General features: G+C 38.0%; 1 protein-coding gene across 1 annotated transcript in view; it reads left to right on the plus strand.

Annotated features, from left to right (window-relative positions):
- The window catches only part of sec61a1a (SEC61 translocon subunit alpha 1a), a 50,236-nt gene that overhangs the window by 14,416 nt on the left and 19,454 nt on the right, over positions 1-16,366 (plus strand). The window contains exon 3 of the mRNA XM_062037992.1: positions 5,716-5,828. The gene's annotated coding sequence lies outside the window, so the exon portion shown is untranslated. The remainder of the gene's footprint in view (positions 1-5,715; positions 5,829-16,366) is intronic.

The following is a 16,366-nucleotide window of genomic DNA, read 5'->3' on the forward strand; positions in this document are numbered from 1 at the left end:
TGACCCATCCCCACAGGGGAGCAGTGAGCAGCAGCGGTGGCCGCGCCCGGGAATCATTTGGTGATTTAACCCCCAATTCCAACCCTTGATGCTGAGTGCCAAGCAGAGAGGTAATGGGTCCCATTTTTATAGTCTTTGGTATGACCCGGCCGGGGTTTGAACTCACGACCTACCGATCTCAGGGCGGACACTCTAACCACAAGACCACAGATGGTGTCAATGGTTTGCCAACTCCCTGAAAAAAACGAGGAGCAACCCGCCTACTAATAGTACACACTATTTTATAGACTGCACACGCTGTTTAGCACAAGGTATTTAGATCTTAGTAAATCAGTCCCAGAGTTTGATAGTTAGGAGATCAGACACGCTGGCATCGAACTGGTTAGGTCGATGCCAGTAGTGGCTCCCTGGAGCATTTTTAAAAAAGAAAAAAAAAATTGTTTTAGTATGTTTTTTGTTTGAGGACAAACATGACACAAACTTTCCCAATTGTTAGAACTACCACTGTTTAATATGTTTGTGTGTATGCTTCACTGATGAGACTATTTGGCGAACGTCGTTTTGTCCTACTAATTTCGGTGGTTGTTGAACTGACCATAGTGTGGACTGTGACGCAACAGGTAGTTGACATGTAAAATCTTCTACTCCTTCTTTGTCTCATTTTGTCCACCAAAAGTTTTATGCTGTGCGTGAATGCACAAAGGTGAGCTTTGTTGATGTTATTGACTTGTTGGAGTGCTTAATCAGGCATATTTGGTCAGTGCATGACTGCAAGCTAATCCATGCTAACATGCAATTTAGGCTAGCTGTATGTACACATTGCATCATTATGCCTCATTTGTAGGTATATTTGAGCTCATTTAATATCCTTTACTTTTATCCTCTTTGTATATAATTTATATTTGCATGTCTCATGACACATTATCTGTATGTAATATTGGCTGCATTTCAGATTGTTGTTTGTGTGCCATGTTGTTACAGACCACAGCAAATCATACCCAGCTCGCAAATATTGTTTTAAATCCATTGGAAGAAGACAGCCTGCCGTTTCCTTTTAAGTTGGACACACACATCTATACCTTTGGCCATTCTAAGACAGTAATTTCCAGAAGTTATCTCACCTTCTGAGTAGCCTCCATTTTACTAATGATTTCCAATGTTGCAAAAATGTGTAGAATAAAAATTAAAATACAACATTTATGTCAACGAAGATTTGCGTCAGCCTTTGATAGCTAATATAGACACTTACATCATGTGTTGCCTTCATTATAACACTTATATAAGGCTTTTAATTTTTTGCGGCTCCATACAGATCTTTTTTTGGTCCAATATGGCGTGAATAAAGACGCTAATACTTGAAGTCCCCCTGGCTCTCATGCCCCCTCCCCCCCCCCCCGACACATCTGTTTGAGAAACACTGACCTAGTGTGGGTATGCTGAAAAAAGTCATCTTCTTATATTGTGAAGTGCTAAGCTTTTCTAAGCCTGGATTGTGTGGCGAGAAGGATTTAGGGCTCTTTGATCCTCGAGAATGAGGTTGAGGACAAAATGTTCCTACTAGATTTACACGCGCCATTGACTACGTTGACATGCACAAAATATTCCTATATTAACCAATACATAACAGTGGTGGACCGTCAGGGCCAGCAAGGCCTTCTCTGTTGGCATACCATAACCAGAAATCATGATCATAATTAAAGATACAATTATTTTTTTATTTACTTTCCCTAAATATCTAAAAGCATTCATATTCTCTTCATGTCTTCCAGTGCTGTTGTTTTTAGGTTATAGTTTTTATCCAATCAGAATTCAGCTAGTTTATGTTGCCATGCTGTACCAAATCTGCCTGAGGCCTTCAGAATCAACAACGCAGGCACATACAGTTGATAGACAGTTGCGATAACCAATCAGATCACAAGTTGTCTTCAGTAAGGCCTTCTAGCTGGCCTCATGTTGAACGTGAAATTTACGCATCCTGTTGATTGGATACTCACCGGGACCGTTAGCGGATGAATTTGAGAACACATATAGTGGATAGACAGTTGCGATAGCCAATCAGATCACAAGTTGTTAGCGGATTAATTTGAGAACACACACAGTTGATAGACAGTTGCGATAGCCAATCAGATCACAAGTTGTTAGCGGATTAATTTGAGAACACACACAGTTGATAGACAGTTGCGATAGCCAATCAGATCACAAGTTGTTAGCGGATGAATTTGAGAACACACACAGTTGATAGACAGTTGCGATAGCCAATCAGATCACAAGTTGTTAGCGGATGAATTTGAGAACACATACAGTGGATAGACAGTTGCGATAGCCAATCAGATCACAAGTTGTTAGCGGATGAATTTGAGAACACACACAGTGGATAGACAGTTGCGATAGCCAATCAGATCACAAGTTGTTAGCGGATGAATTTGAGAACACACACAGTTGATAGACAGTTGCGATAGCCAATCAGATCACAAGTTGTTAGCGGATGAATTTGAGAACACACACAGTGGATAGACAGTTGCGATAGCCAATCAGATCACAAGTTGTTAGCGGATGAATTTGAGAACACATACAGTGGATAGACAGTTGCGATAGCCAATCAGATCACAAGTTGTTAGCGGATGAATTTGAGAACACACACAGTGGATAGACAGTTGCGATAGCCAATCAGATCACAAGTTGTTGACAATAGCCTCTCTAGGAAGCCAGATGTTAACGAGACTGTGATTGGATACTCACTTGTCATTCCAAAGTGAGTATCCGTTCACAAGTTTCACTTTAGCAGGAAGCGGGAAGTGTTGCACCGTAGACAGACCGGGATAGCAGAGAAGGAGAGCAAAGGGTTGATTAGAAGGCAGATATATATTTGCAAGGCCATTTTCAAAAGAAGGATATTCAAAGAGAAACTACATCTTGTGAGACCATGTCGGCCAACCCCGGAAGCTAGCTCAGCTGTTCTGGCGATGAAATCGGGAAATGCTCGCCATCTCCACTCGAATAAACCGAGCCCACTGGCTTATACAGCGTCGATGAGGTTCTATAAATTGTAAGTTAAAATATTTTATTTGATCACTTTTAATATGTTTTTTGCTATTTTAATTTTTGACAGTACCACATAAAATATGTTTTAAATGCTGATGCGTTTTAATTGATTTTTAAATGCGCCAGAAAATAACCCGTTTTGTACGCTGTTGATGTGATTCAATGCCCAGTAGGGCCTAAATGTGTTTCTGTATAGTATTTTTCCAGCAATGGTCATGTTGTGACATCAGTTATGGTATTTTGAGAGGTAATCTTTGAAGTCGGACAACACTGAAGGCCTAGGTGGGAAATGCACGGCCCGCCACTGATAAATTATAAATATTTTTCATTTTTTACAAAACACAGGTATAGTTTTTTTCCACCAAAAAGCTGCACCTTAAAGACAAAATGTTTGCCTTTATGTTTGTTCTGTGGTGTCATTCCAGATTCTGGTATAAAAATATCAGTGTTCCATCGTAGCACTTTTTTAAGTCAGCTGCATTTAAGTGAGGATACCAATCAATACATGTGTTTCTCCATACTCCAGGAAGGTAAATCTTTTACCGCCTGTGTTTGTCACACATAGCCATTTTGACAGTAGGCTAATAGCTAATATAGACACTTACTTCATGTGTTGTCTTCATTATAAGACTTACATATGGCTTTTCATTTTTTGCGGCTCCAGACAGATTTGTTTTTTGTATTTTTGGTCCAATATGGCTCTTTCAACGTTTTGGGTTGCCGACCCCTGACCTAGGAAGACGTACAGTAGAAACAGGTGTGGGTACTGTAACTCCAGTACTTTGCTTATTAGTAATGTATAATGCTAATAATCAAATGTAAACAATCAAATGCAGATACTTTTTCCTATGCCTTCTGATCTCTCTCTCTCTCTCTCTCTCTCTCTCTCTCTCTCTCTCTCTCTCTCTCTCTCTCTCTCTCTCTCTATGTCCACTACTTGCTGTCCATATCCTACCCCCCTTCCCCTCCACACCCCTGATTGTAAATAATGTAAATAATTCAATGTGATTATCTTGTGTGATGACTGTATTATGATGATAGTATATATGATAGTATATATCTGTATCATGAATCAATTTAGGTGGACCCCGACTTAAACAAGTTGAAAAACTTGTTCGGGTGTTACCATTTAGTGGTCAATTGTACGGAATATGTACTTCACTGTGCAACCTACTAATAAAAGTCTCAATCAATCAATCAATCAGTCACTGGTACCGACATAACCAGCAGCAACCAGACTAGCTCAAAAAACTAAGTGGATATTGATGCCTCATTTAGGGGCTAAATTAATCATTGCTATCTTGCTAATTACCATTTTGTCCCATGTTATGCTTGACTTTAGCTCAGGGGTGTCCACACTTTTTCCACCAAGAGCCACACACCGAAAAGTCAAAGCATGCGGAGGCCATTTTGATATTTCTTTCAATAAAAAATTCTAAAAACACGTTGTATACAGTACAGGCAAAAATTTGGACATACCTTCTCATTTCAATGTGTTTTCTTTATTTTCATGACTGAAGGCATCAAAACTATGACACCTGTGAAGTGAAAACCATTTCAGGTGACTACCTCTTGAAGCTAATCGAGAGAATGCCAAGAGTGTGCAAAGCAGTAATCAGAGCAAAGGGTGGCTACCGTAATTTCCGGACTATAAGCCGCTACTTTTTCCCCTCGTTCTGGTCCCTGCGGCTTATACAAGGGTGCGGCTTATTTGCGGCCTGTTCTTCTCCGACACCGACGAAGAGGATTTCGGTGGTTTTAGTACGCAGGAGGAAGACGATGACACAATGATTAAAGACTGACTTTTCATATACCGGTAGGCTGGTTATTTTGATAACGTACAGGCGAGCACTTTGTATTACTTTGCACCGTTGTATTATTTGTACTCTGCACGAATGCTGTTCGCCATGTCAAAGATGTGAAAGTTTGATTGAATGATTGAAAGATTTATTGTTAATAAATGGGACGCTTTGCGTTCCCAAACAGTCATCTCTGTCCCGACAATCCCCTCCGTGGTAGCAGGAACCCCTATATACTACGCTAATTACACATCAAAACCCTGCGGCTTATAGTCGGGTGCGGCTTATATATGGAGCAATCTGTATTTTCCCCTAAATTTAGCTGGTGCGGCTTATAGTCAGGTGCGGCTTATAGTCCGGAAATTACGGTATTTTGAAGGAACTAGAATATAAAACATGTTTTCAGCTATTTCACCTTTTTTTGTTAAGTACATAACTCCACATGTGTTCATTCATAGTTGTGATGCCTTCAGTGACAATCTACAATGTAAATAGTCATGGAAATAAAGAAAACCCATTGAATGATGACTGTATTATGATGATAGTATATATGATAGTATATATCTGTATCATGAATCAATTTAAGTGGACCCCGACTTAAACAAGTTGAAAAACTTATTCGGGTGTTACCATTTAGTGGTCAATTGTACGGAATATGTACTTCACTGTGCAACCTACTAATAAAAGTCTTAATCAATCAATCAATCAATCAATGAGAAGGTGTGTCCAAACTTTTGGCCTGTACTGTGTATTTAATGACATGTTTTATGTAATAGGTGACAAAGCATGTTATTATTATTATGAATTAGAATCGACATTTCCTTTGGTTCTTATTACATTGTCTTTTCATTATTTTTTTCTTACATTTTTACAGTTGCGGGCCAACAAAACACAACCTGCGGGCCGCAAATGGTCCCGGGACCACACTTTGAACACCCCTGCCTCAGCTTTTCACCTGCGCAGACGACGATGAGCTAAAATGCTTGGGTAAGAGAACTCTGAACGTGTGGTTGTACTTTGAGCTGGGAATCTTTGGGCACCTCGCGATTCGATTACGATTACAATTAAGGAGCTACAATTCAATTAAAAAAATATTATTGATGCATCTTTAAGTATATTAGTGCAGTTTTACACTTATTTTCCTTTCACTAAAAAAGTGTTTATCCCTCGCAACTTTTAAAACATGAAAACATGTTTTGTATTCTAGTTTCTTCAAAATAGCCACTCTTTGCTCTGATTACTGCTTTGCACACTCTTGGCATTCTCTTGATGAGCTTCAAGCACACCCGTGAAGTGAAAACCATTTCAGGTGACTATGTCTTGAAGCTCATTGAGAGAATGCCAAGAGTGTGCAAAGCAGTAATCAGAGCAAAGGGTGGCTATTTTGAAGAAACTAGAATATAAAACATGTTTTTTTTATTTATTTCACCTTTTTTTGTTAAGTCCATAACTCCACTTGTGTTCATTCATAGTTGTGATGCCTTCAGTGACAATCTACAATGTCATGAAAATAAAGGAAAGCCATTAAATGAGAAGGTGTCCCCAAACTTCTGGTCGCGATCAGAAGTGTACATACACTTGTAAAGAACATAATGTCATGGCTGTCTTGAGTTTCCAATCATTTCTACAACTCTTATTTTTTTGTGATAGAGTGATTGGAGCACATACTTGTTTGTCACAAAAAACATGAAGTTTGGTTCCTTTATGAATTTATTATGGGTCTACTGAGTATGTGACCAAATGTGCTGGGTCAAAAGTATACATACAGCAATGTTAATATTTGCTTTCATGTCCCTTGGCAAGTTTCACTGCAATAAGGCGCTTTTGGTAGTCATCCACAAGCTTCTGGTCGAATTTTTGACCACTCCTCTTGACAAAATTGGTGCAGTTCAGCGAAATGTGTTGGTTTTCTGACATGGACTTGTTTCTTCAGCATTGTCCACACGTTTAAGTCAGTACTTTGGGAAGGCCATTCTAAAACCTTAATTCTAGCCTGATTTAGCCATTCCTTTACCACTTTTGGGGTCATTGTCCTGTTGGAACACCCAACTGCGCCCAAGACCCAACCTCCGGGCTGATGATTTTAGGTTGTCCTGAAGAATTTGGAGGTAATCCTCCTTTTTCATTGTCCCATTTACTCTCTGTAAAGCACCAGTTCCTTTGGCAGCAAAACAGGCCCAGAGCATAATACTACCACCTCTATGCTTGACTGTAGGATGGTGTTCCTGGGACTAAAGGCCTCACTTTTTCTCCTCCAAACATATTGCTGGGTATTGTGGCCAAACAGCTCAATTTCTTTCAAAGATATGTTCACACACCAAGAAGTTCCCTAGAAGACAAAGTACACTGTCTTTGTAGATCAGGGGCCGTACTTATCAAGCTTCTTAGAGTGCCATTTTACACTTAAGTCCTGAGAATTTGCGAAATTTAGTCCTACTCTCAAACTTAAGAATAAAAGCTTTTTATCAACGTTCTTAAGTCTAAGAATCACTCCTACTCTCCACGATATTTAAGAGACCTTCAGAGGTGTCTTAAGTGGTTAGGAGTTGCCAGCAGAGGATGGCACTGAGGCGAGAGAGACGTGCGCGAACATTCAGGGAGCGGAACGATGTCCTGGATTTGTTTGATGACAAGCAGCTGATCAAACGGTATCGTTTAGACAGAGCGGATATTATTTTTGTCACAGATTTAATACTTTTTGATTCCATGTTGATTTCTGCATGTGGCTGCAGTGGGCTAGTATATATAGAGCCACCCACACCAGTTTCAAATTAGTTGCCTAATTAATGAATTGGAAAGAAAATGTTATGACAGTAGCGTATGTGTGTGGCCGTGAGGTGAGTGACGTCAGTGAGTGTGTGGGCGAGAGAAGAGAAGAGAGGGAGCGGTAGCGTGAGTGCCGGCGGGGACTAGTTTGTTTTGTATTATTTTGTAGTTTATGGTCAAAATATACACTCCCATTGTCCACTTAAATATTTCCAAGATATTTCTTTATTCTTAGACAACGGATTCCCTTCCGTGATTGGTCATTTCTATGGACACAGAAATGACGTCACCTAAAATTGCGTTTACGGCACATAGTAATGTCGTAATTCAGCTCTGAGTGTGACACTTAAGATTCAGTCCTACACTTCGCTGAAAGTGTGAGTAAGACGCTTGATAACTAACTTTTAAGTGCAGCTTTCAGCAAAGAATTTATTTACGCTTAAGTCAACTCTTAGCAGACTTCTTAGGAGTAATTCTGAGAAGCTTGATAAGTACGGCCCCTGAACTCTGAGACGCGCTCCACTGGCTGTCGGCCTGATAGGTTTCACTGCTAAGAAAGCAATAAATGTTCTGTTTCAGTTCATCTGAAGTCACCTGAGGTGATGTCATTTTGGCTTCGCATGAACTCATCCCTGTTTTGACAAGTGGATGAGAATCTGCAAGTCATGTGAGGTGTGTGTTGTGTGAACATGTCCTGCTTGAGGCCCACTCCCGGCTGACTGGGGGGGGGGGGTATTTTAATAAGCATGATTCAAATACCGATATTGTTGATATCAGGTGTATGTTTTTTTGTGCTGTTGATCAAATATATTGTTAACAAACAGGGAAGTTCCCCATTGTGGCATAAATAAAAAATAGGATATCCTGAATACAGGAGGGCTTTGTGGGAAAAACAGCAAAGGACTTAAATGAGAGCCAATAGTAGTTTTTGCTATGGTTTACTTATGTAGTATTGTTGACTTTATTTTGCTCAAACATTTGTATGTCATTAAAGGGAATCATGTAGATATTGTGAAAAAGTCCAAGTAAATAGTCTCAATTTTGGTACAGTATCAATGATACTGGCCTTGTATTTACTTGGTCATTTAAGGCATCACCCTTCTCTCCTGTGTCGTTTTCTGTTTTAACATTTAATATTTACGTATTTTGCTCATTTTAAGCATATGCATCACAATGTTCGCTTTTTTTAAATTTTTAACAAGAGAACTGATTATTACTCACTGCAGACTTCATGAGAACCAACAAACATAATAAAACATCACTTACTGTACAAGGTCTGCTGTCATTAGGATGCAGACTGATAGAATCTTGTTATATTCCCGTTTAAATGAAGAATGATTCAGAATCTTCGCGAGGAATAGTTGGGTGGAAAGAAGCGCCTTTTTCGCCACTACTGGGTCTAATTTGGCTGTCAAAGTGTTCTAACTTGTCGGGATACGTCCTCATCCTCCTACAAAAGTGAGAGGGATTATTTATGATCGAGGAAGGAAGCGAGGAAGCAGCACACCAGTCGATCCTGTCAACATAGGTACACAAGTTAGTGATCACGGCGCTGCTATAAATACTTTGTCTGCGTTAGCACTTATAATAACAATATCACTAATACTTGGTTAATATTCAAGTCACAAAATGTAAATGGAGTATTGTTGGCTCTTCTTTGGATTGTTATTTATTGGGTTTTAGGGGCGGAATAGAGGACCTCCCATGGGCTCCGTTGTAAGCGGACTTTTATTTACGTTTATTTACAAGTTAGAATGCATTAAGAAAAATACATCCTTCGTCATGCCTTTCATAATGATTGTGAACGATAGGCAAAATTCCTAAAAAAGTGTAGTTCCCCTTTAAGGACTGCTCTCATCTAATAAACAAAATGGGCAACACAACAAACAACTTCCTGTAAGCAAGTGTGACTGTCTCTGACCATCTCCTACAACTCAACAATATACAATTAATTTTACCTTTATAAAATTCCAAAAAAGTTGATTTCCCTTTAATTCAGTGGTTCTCCAACTTTTTTCACCAAGTACCAACTCAGAAAATACTTGGCTTTCCAACTATCACCATAATGATCAACATTAAAATACAGTAGCCTAGTGAGCTTAAATATTTATTAAAAACAAGGCAGAGGTGTTATTTAACAAGCATATTTGATATATTTTGTCACTGTAACTTTACACACAGTTTGACCAGTCACACGGAGTTTGAATATTTATTTAAAATATTTTTGGCGTACCACTAGATAGATTGCGCATACCACTCTTGGCACATGTACCACAGTTTGAGAATCAACTGTTTTAAATCAATGCAGACGACTTAAACCAGGGATGTCCAAACTTTTTCCACTGAGGGCCGCACACGGAAAAATGAAAGCATGCGGGGGCCATTTTTATGTTTTTCATTTTCAAACCATAACAAAATATATGGATTTTGTTTGTTTTTTACCTTTAGGGCTCCTGGGGACCATAAAGGGTCTAAGTCATTAAAATGTTAAAAACAAGTCTAATTATTATTTTTTTTAATTTATTTAACGCTTACAGTAAATCTCTAGAGTATATCAACTTCAGGTTGATATAAAGTTAAAAAAAAAACCAAAAAGGTTGTATGCCTTTTCTGTCAAAGACAACTTAGTTTTTTATAATAAAACTGAAATATGCAGTATTTCCCCCACTGCCCAAAACATTCAGAAAGCAAAGTTTGATGTGAAGTACACCATCGATTAATTCATTATTATTTTTGAGTAAATACAGTGAAAAGATAAATAAAACCCCATTAAATATATTTAGGATCCAAAAGGTGCCACGATCAAAGTGATACATTTTTATTAATTTTTTTAATTTAAATTTCAACACTTAAGTTACGAGATCAACTTCAGATATATTGGTCGATTTTACGTTTGAACTATTATTTTGTTGGTTTTTTTTGTCAAATAAAGCGTTGATGTTTTTGTATGGCAACCACACAACATATATGCAATATTTTCCACATAAAACATTTAAAAGCGAAATATTTGAAATAATTGGAGCCTTGAATAGGTCAATAATTCATTATAACATTGATTTTTTTTTTTTTTTTGAGCAATGGCAAAAAAAGAAAAAGATAGACAAGAGGGAAAAAAACAGCCTGCATGGCAGCTTTTTGTCAACATTGCAACTTTTTCTAGTTAGATTTCACCTCATTCCACTTGTTTTAATGTTTTTTTAAATTGTGCAATAGCATTTCCAGAATGTGTGGTGGGCTGGTAAACAATTAGGTGCGGCCACACTTTGGACACCCCTGACTTAAACCATTTACTGTTTCTACATTTGCCTAACACTCGCTACTTTCACACGGTGGAACTCCAACAGTGACCTTACAGCAGGGGTGTCAAACTCATTTCAGCTCAGGGGCCGCATGGAGGAAAATCTGTGCACACGCGGGCTGGACTATTAAAATCATGGCATTAAACTAAAAAATAAAGACAACTTCAGATTGTTGTTTTTTTGTCTTACTTTGACCAAAAATAGAACAAACACATTCTGAAAATATTACAATAAAAATATAGAAAAAAACACCGGCAGCGGTAAAGTTTAGATCCATGAAGGAAAGAAGAAAATGAATGAATGTTTATAACTGAATACATTTACATATGCATAAAAAATAGTTTTCTTTTGTATTATTTTTTTATGAATTAACGTTTATTACAACTAGGGATGTCCGATAATGGCTTTTTGCCGATATCCGATATGCCGATATTGTCCAACTCTTTAATTACCGATACCGATATCAACCGATACCGATATCAACCGATATATACAGTCGTGGATTTAACACATTATTATGCCTAATTTGGACAACCAGGTATGGTGAAGATAAGGTACTTTTTAAAAAAATTCCTCAAATAAAATAAGATAAATAAATTAAAAACATTTTCTTGAATAAAAAAGAAAGTAAAACAATATAAAAACAGTTACATAGAAACTAGTAATTAATGAAAATTTGTAAAATTAACTGTTAAAGGTTAGTACTATTAGTGGACCAGCAGCATGTGTGCTTACGGACTGTATCCCTTGCAGACTGTATTGATATATATTGATATATAATGTAGGAACCAGAATATTAATAACAGAAAGAAACAACCCTTTTGTGTGAATGAGTGTAAATGGGGGAGGGAGGTTTTTTGGGTTGGTGCACTAATTGTAGGTGTATCTTGTGTTTTTTATGTGGATTTAATTAAAAAAAACAAAAAAAACGATACTGATAATAAAAAACAGATACCGATAATTTTCGATATTACATTTTAACGCATTTATCGGCCGATAATATCGGCAGACCGATATCGGACATCTCTAATTACAACCTTTTTCCAAAACACAATATAGAATGTGAGATATAACAGGTGACAAAAAAGTGGGACCGCAAAAATGTACTGTGGGACCCCATTTGTATGACTTGATGGGGTCCCTGGGACCCCATTTTGAAAATTCCTAGCACCAACACTGATGGAGTATTGGTGCGTGCAAAACAGCAGCAGGTGGCTGTGGCCTGCAGGCCGGTTCTAATACTAATCAAATATCATCCCGGGGGCCATAGATCATTCATTCGCGGGCCTTGACTTTGACACATAGGAGCTAATGGAATTTTTTTGAAGCAAAGTCAAAATTACACAGTGTGCCAACACAAAGCAAGTGTCATGAGCATTTCAGGAACAATACGTTTAAATATGATTTAAATAAAACATTTCAAGGTATTTAGTCGGATGCTTTGTATTGTATATCTGAGGAGTTGAACTTGACTTTGACCCGAAGGAGAGGTGAAAACATCCAGCGGGCCAGATCCGGCCCGCGGGCCTTGACTTTGACACCCCTGCCTTACAGTGATACACGGTTACAGACTCATAAAACCTCCTGAGAACAGTGGACATTTGTGTTTTGCATAGCAGGTCTATATTTTCCTAGAATATGTCACAGACAAAAACAAATGTTTTTGGGATTATTAAATTTTACTGATTCTGCTGCAGTCAGCACAATTGACAATAATATACTTCCTGGAAAACTAGGAGTGGAACTGGCACTATATGCGTCATTCTTTGAAATACATTTACAGTATTGTAATGCAGGAAATTATTATTTTTAAATAATAATCAGCCTACACTTACAAGTGGACCCCTCCTTAAAGGCTTCTTTTCTTCTGGCCACATATTAAAGATGATAAGCGAGGAGAACTGAGTCATCTGGAAAAGGATTACTCAGTTGTCGCGGGATCACAACCAAACAAGTTACAGCAGCCTTTTGTTTTCGGCAACACTCCATTAAGCTTCCTGAATGCCTTAGGTTTAACATTTACCCTACGCTCCTGGCAACCATTTGTATTACAATACATCTTTCCAAGTGACAATACTACAGACTAGGGTTGTACGGTATACCGGTATTAGTATAGTATCGCGATACTAATGAATCATAATCGGTACTATACCGCCTCTGAAAAGTACCGGTCCGCTATACATGCTTCTCTACACACCGTAGCTGACCGGTGTCAAAATGTAAACAAACGCCATTGGTGGATCTACACCTAACATCCACTGTAATGATACCAAGTACAGGAGCGTATCTAGTCAATACTACTATGATTACGTCAATATTTTTTGGCATCACATCTTGTTTCGTTTTTTTTTTAATGTATATTATGTTTATAAACTCAGGAAATATGTCCCTGGACACATGAGGACTTTGAATATGACCAATGTATGATCCTGTAACGACCTGGTATCGAATTAATATCCACATTTGTGGTATCATCCAAAACTAATGTAAAGTATTAAACAACAGAAGAATAAGTGATTATTAAATTTTAACATATTATTACATGTTAACAGAAGTGTAGATAGAACTTGTTAAAAGAGAAAGTAAGCAGATATTAACAAGTAATAATAATAAATAATACATTTTATTTGGTATAGCGCTTTTCAGAGTACTCAAAGACGCTTTACAGGATAAAAAATGTAAATATAAAACAGTAGATTAATAATTAATTTTCTACCACTTGTCCTTAATAATTTTGACAAAATAATAGAATGGAAAAAGACACAATAAGTTACTGCATATGTCAGCAGACTAATTAGGAGCCTTCGTTTGCTTACTTACTACTAAAAGACAAGTTGTCTTGAATGTTCACTATTTTATTTAAGGACAAACTTGCAATAAGAAACATATGTTTAATGTACCCTAAGATTGTTTGTAAAAAATAAAGCCAATAATGCAATTTTTAGTGGTCCCTTTATTTAGAAAAGTACCGAAATGTATCGAAATAATACCGGTACCAAAATATTGGTATCGAGACAACACTACTACAGACATAATATTTGGATACGGGAGTTAGCTTGTACAGATTTACCAGTTGCCTATACAGTCAAACATGGTGATGGTTGCGTCATGAGCTGGTGCTGCATGAGTGCTGCCGGCAACCGCAGAACTGCGGTTCATCGAGTGAAAAAGATGGATTCCAAGAAGTGACATTGTGAAGTAGATTTCCGACATTATGAGGATCCTAAAAACACGTGTCTTGCTGATGGACTGGCATCCCCAAGCAGAATTAAGAATTAAGGGACAGCGGAGTTCATACTCCAACAGGCTCCTTCAACTTCCTTCCCGCACTGTGCGATTCAAGAACTCCTTCATTCCACACTCCATCCAGCTGTATAATCACTCGCCATACAGCAATAGATGACATCTGCCTATTACCTGACACCTGACATGTTAGCTACTTCTCTTTGTTTATAATGTCTATTTTCTATTTCCTGCTGGACCTACTCTCCATTTTATGCTGCTGCTGTCATATAGACTGTAATATTGTACATGGTGATTGGTTTATATTGTATATATGTTATAGACATAATATAATATATCTGTATACAAATTACTCTGTACACATATGTATATATTCGTATATATGTTAGATTTTTTATAGCTATATTAGTCTATTTATACCTGCATTGTCCTTTCCATCATTGTAACTGAGCTACTGTGTTGAACAATTTCCCTTGTGGATCATTAAAGTTTGTCTAAGTCTAAGTCTAAGTCTAAGTCTAAGAAGGGAGGAAATAAAGAAAGTACATCAGGGCCTCTTGAATTATATCCAAGTTTAACTTCTTATAGTACTGGCCTTTGCCTTTGAGAAGATACTTGTTTTGGTTTGCATAGCCTTCTGAAGTTCAACCTAATATCCATGGCTAGGGAGTCAACTATAAACAATAACATGCTGGCTACGCCATTGAGATTAATTCAGTCATCTGCTGCCCTCTACTGGCTTTTCTGGTGATGTGGGGGTGTAAAAAGAAATAAATAGGATATAAGGTACAATGGGTAGTAAGTCCAAGTAAATTCCTTTTGATTTTGTTTGAGATTCATAGATGAGCTGACTGTAATGTGTCATTGTTTTATATTTTTTATTTAATTACCAGACTGAGGCTCGCCGTTGATACATGTTGCATTGCATTAACTGTATGTACAAAACCCAAAACCAGTGAAGTTGGCACGTTGTGTAAATCGTAAATAAAAACAATACAATGATTTGCAAATTCTTTTCAATTTATATTCAATTGAATAGACTGCAAAGACAAGATATTTAATGTTCGAACTGAGAAACTTTATTTTTTTTGTGGAAATAATCATAAACTTAGAATTTAATGGCAGCAACACATTGCAAACAAGTTGGCACAGGGGCATTTTTACCACTGTGTTACATGGCCTTTCCTTTTAACAACACTCAGTAAACGTTTGGGAACTGAGGAGACCAATTTTTGAAGCTTTTCAGTTGGAATTCTTTCCCATTCTTGCTTGATGTACAGCTTAAGTTGTTCAACAGTCCGGGGGTCTCCGCTGTGGTATTTTACGCTTCATATTGCGCCACACATTTTCAGTGGGAGACAGGTCTGGACTACAGGCAGGCCAGTCTAGTACCCAAACTCTTTTATTATGAAGCCACGCTGTTATAACACGTGGCTTGGCATTGTCTTGCTGAAATAAGCAGATGCTGGCTTTTGAACTTTGCGCCTATAACAATCCGGATGGTTCTTTTCCTCTTTGGGCTGGAGGACACGACGTCCACAGTTTCCAAAAACAATTTGAAATGTGGACTTATCAGACCACAGAACACTTTTCCACTGCGCATCAGTCCATCTTAGATGAGCTCGGGCCCAACGAAGCCGGCGGCGTTTCTGGGTGTTGTTGATAAATTGCTTTGGCTTTGCATAGTAGAGTTTTAACTTGCACTTACAGATGTAGCGATTAACTGTAGTTACTGACAGTGGTTTTCTGAAGTGTTCCTGAGCCCATGTGGTGATATCCTTTACATACTGATGTCGCTTTTTGATGCAGTACCGCCTCAGGGATCGGATGTTCGTAATATCATCGCTTACGTGCAGTGATTTCTTACACCAATATGGTTATGTATGCAGATGACACAACTCTATACAGTACTGCCTCTACCTTAAATGACCTAGAAAATAACTTAACTCAGGACCTGGAGAGAGTGTCACGCTGGGTGAATGATAGTAAACTTGTTGTGAATATTGACAAAACAAAAAGCATTCTTTTTGGATCCAGGCATATGCTTGTTGATGACCCACAGCTTCATATTTCAATGTCAGACATACCTATTGAGCAGGTCAAAAAAGTAAAACTTCTTGGTGTGCTACCAGACAGTCAACTGTCATGGTCCGATCATATTGACGGTATTTCAATGAAAATGGGAAGAGGTTCAGGCATGGTCAGGAAGTGCTCCAC

Source organism: Entelurus aequoreus, linkage group LG26, assembly GCF_033978785.1.
Source record: "Entelurus aequoreus isolate RoL-2023_Sb linkage group LG26, RoL_Eaeq_v1.1, whole genome shotgun sequence".
In the NCBI taxonomy this organism is placed as follows: domain Eukaryota; kingdom Metazoa; phylum Chordata; class Actinopteri; order Syngnathiformes; family Syngnathidae; genus Entelurus; species Entelurus aequoreus.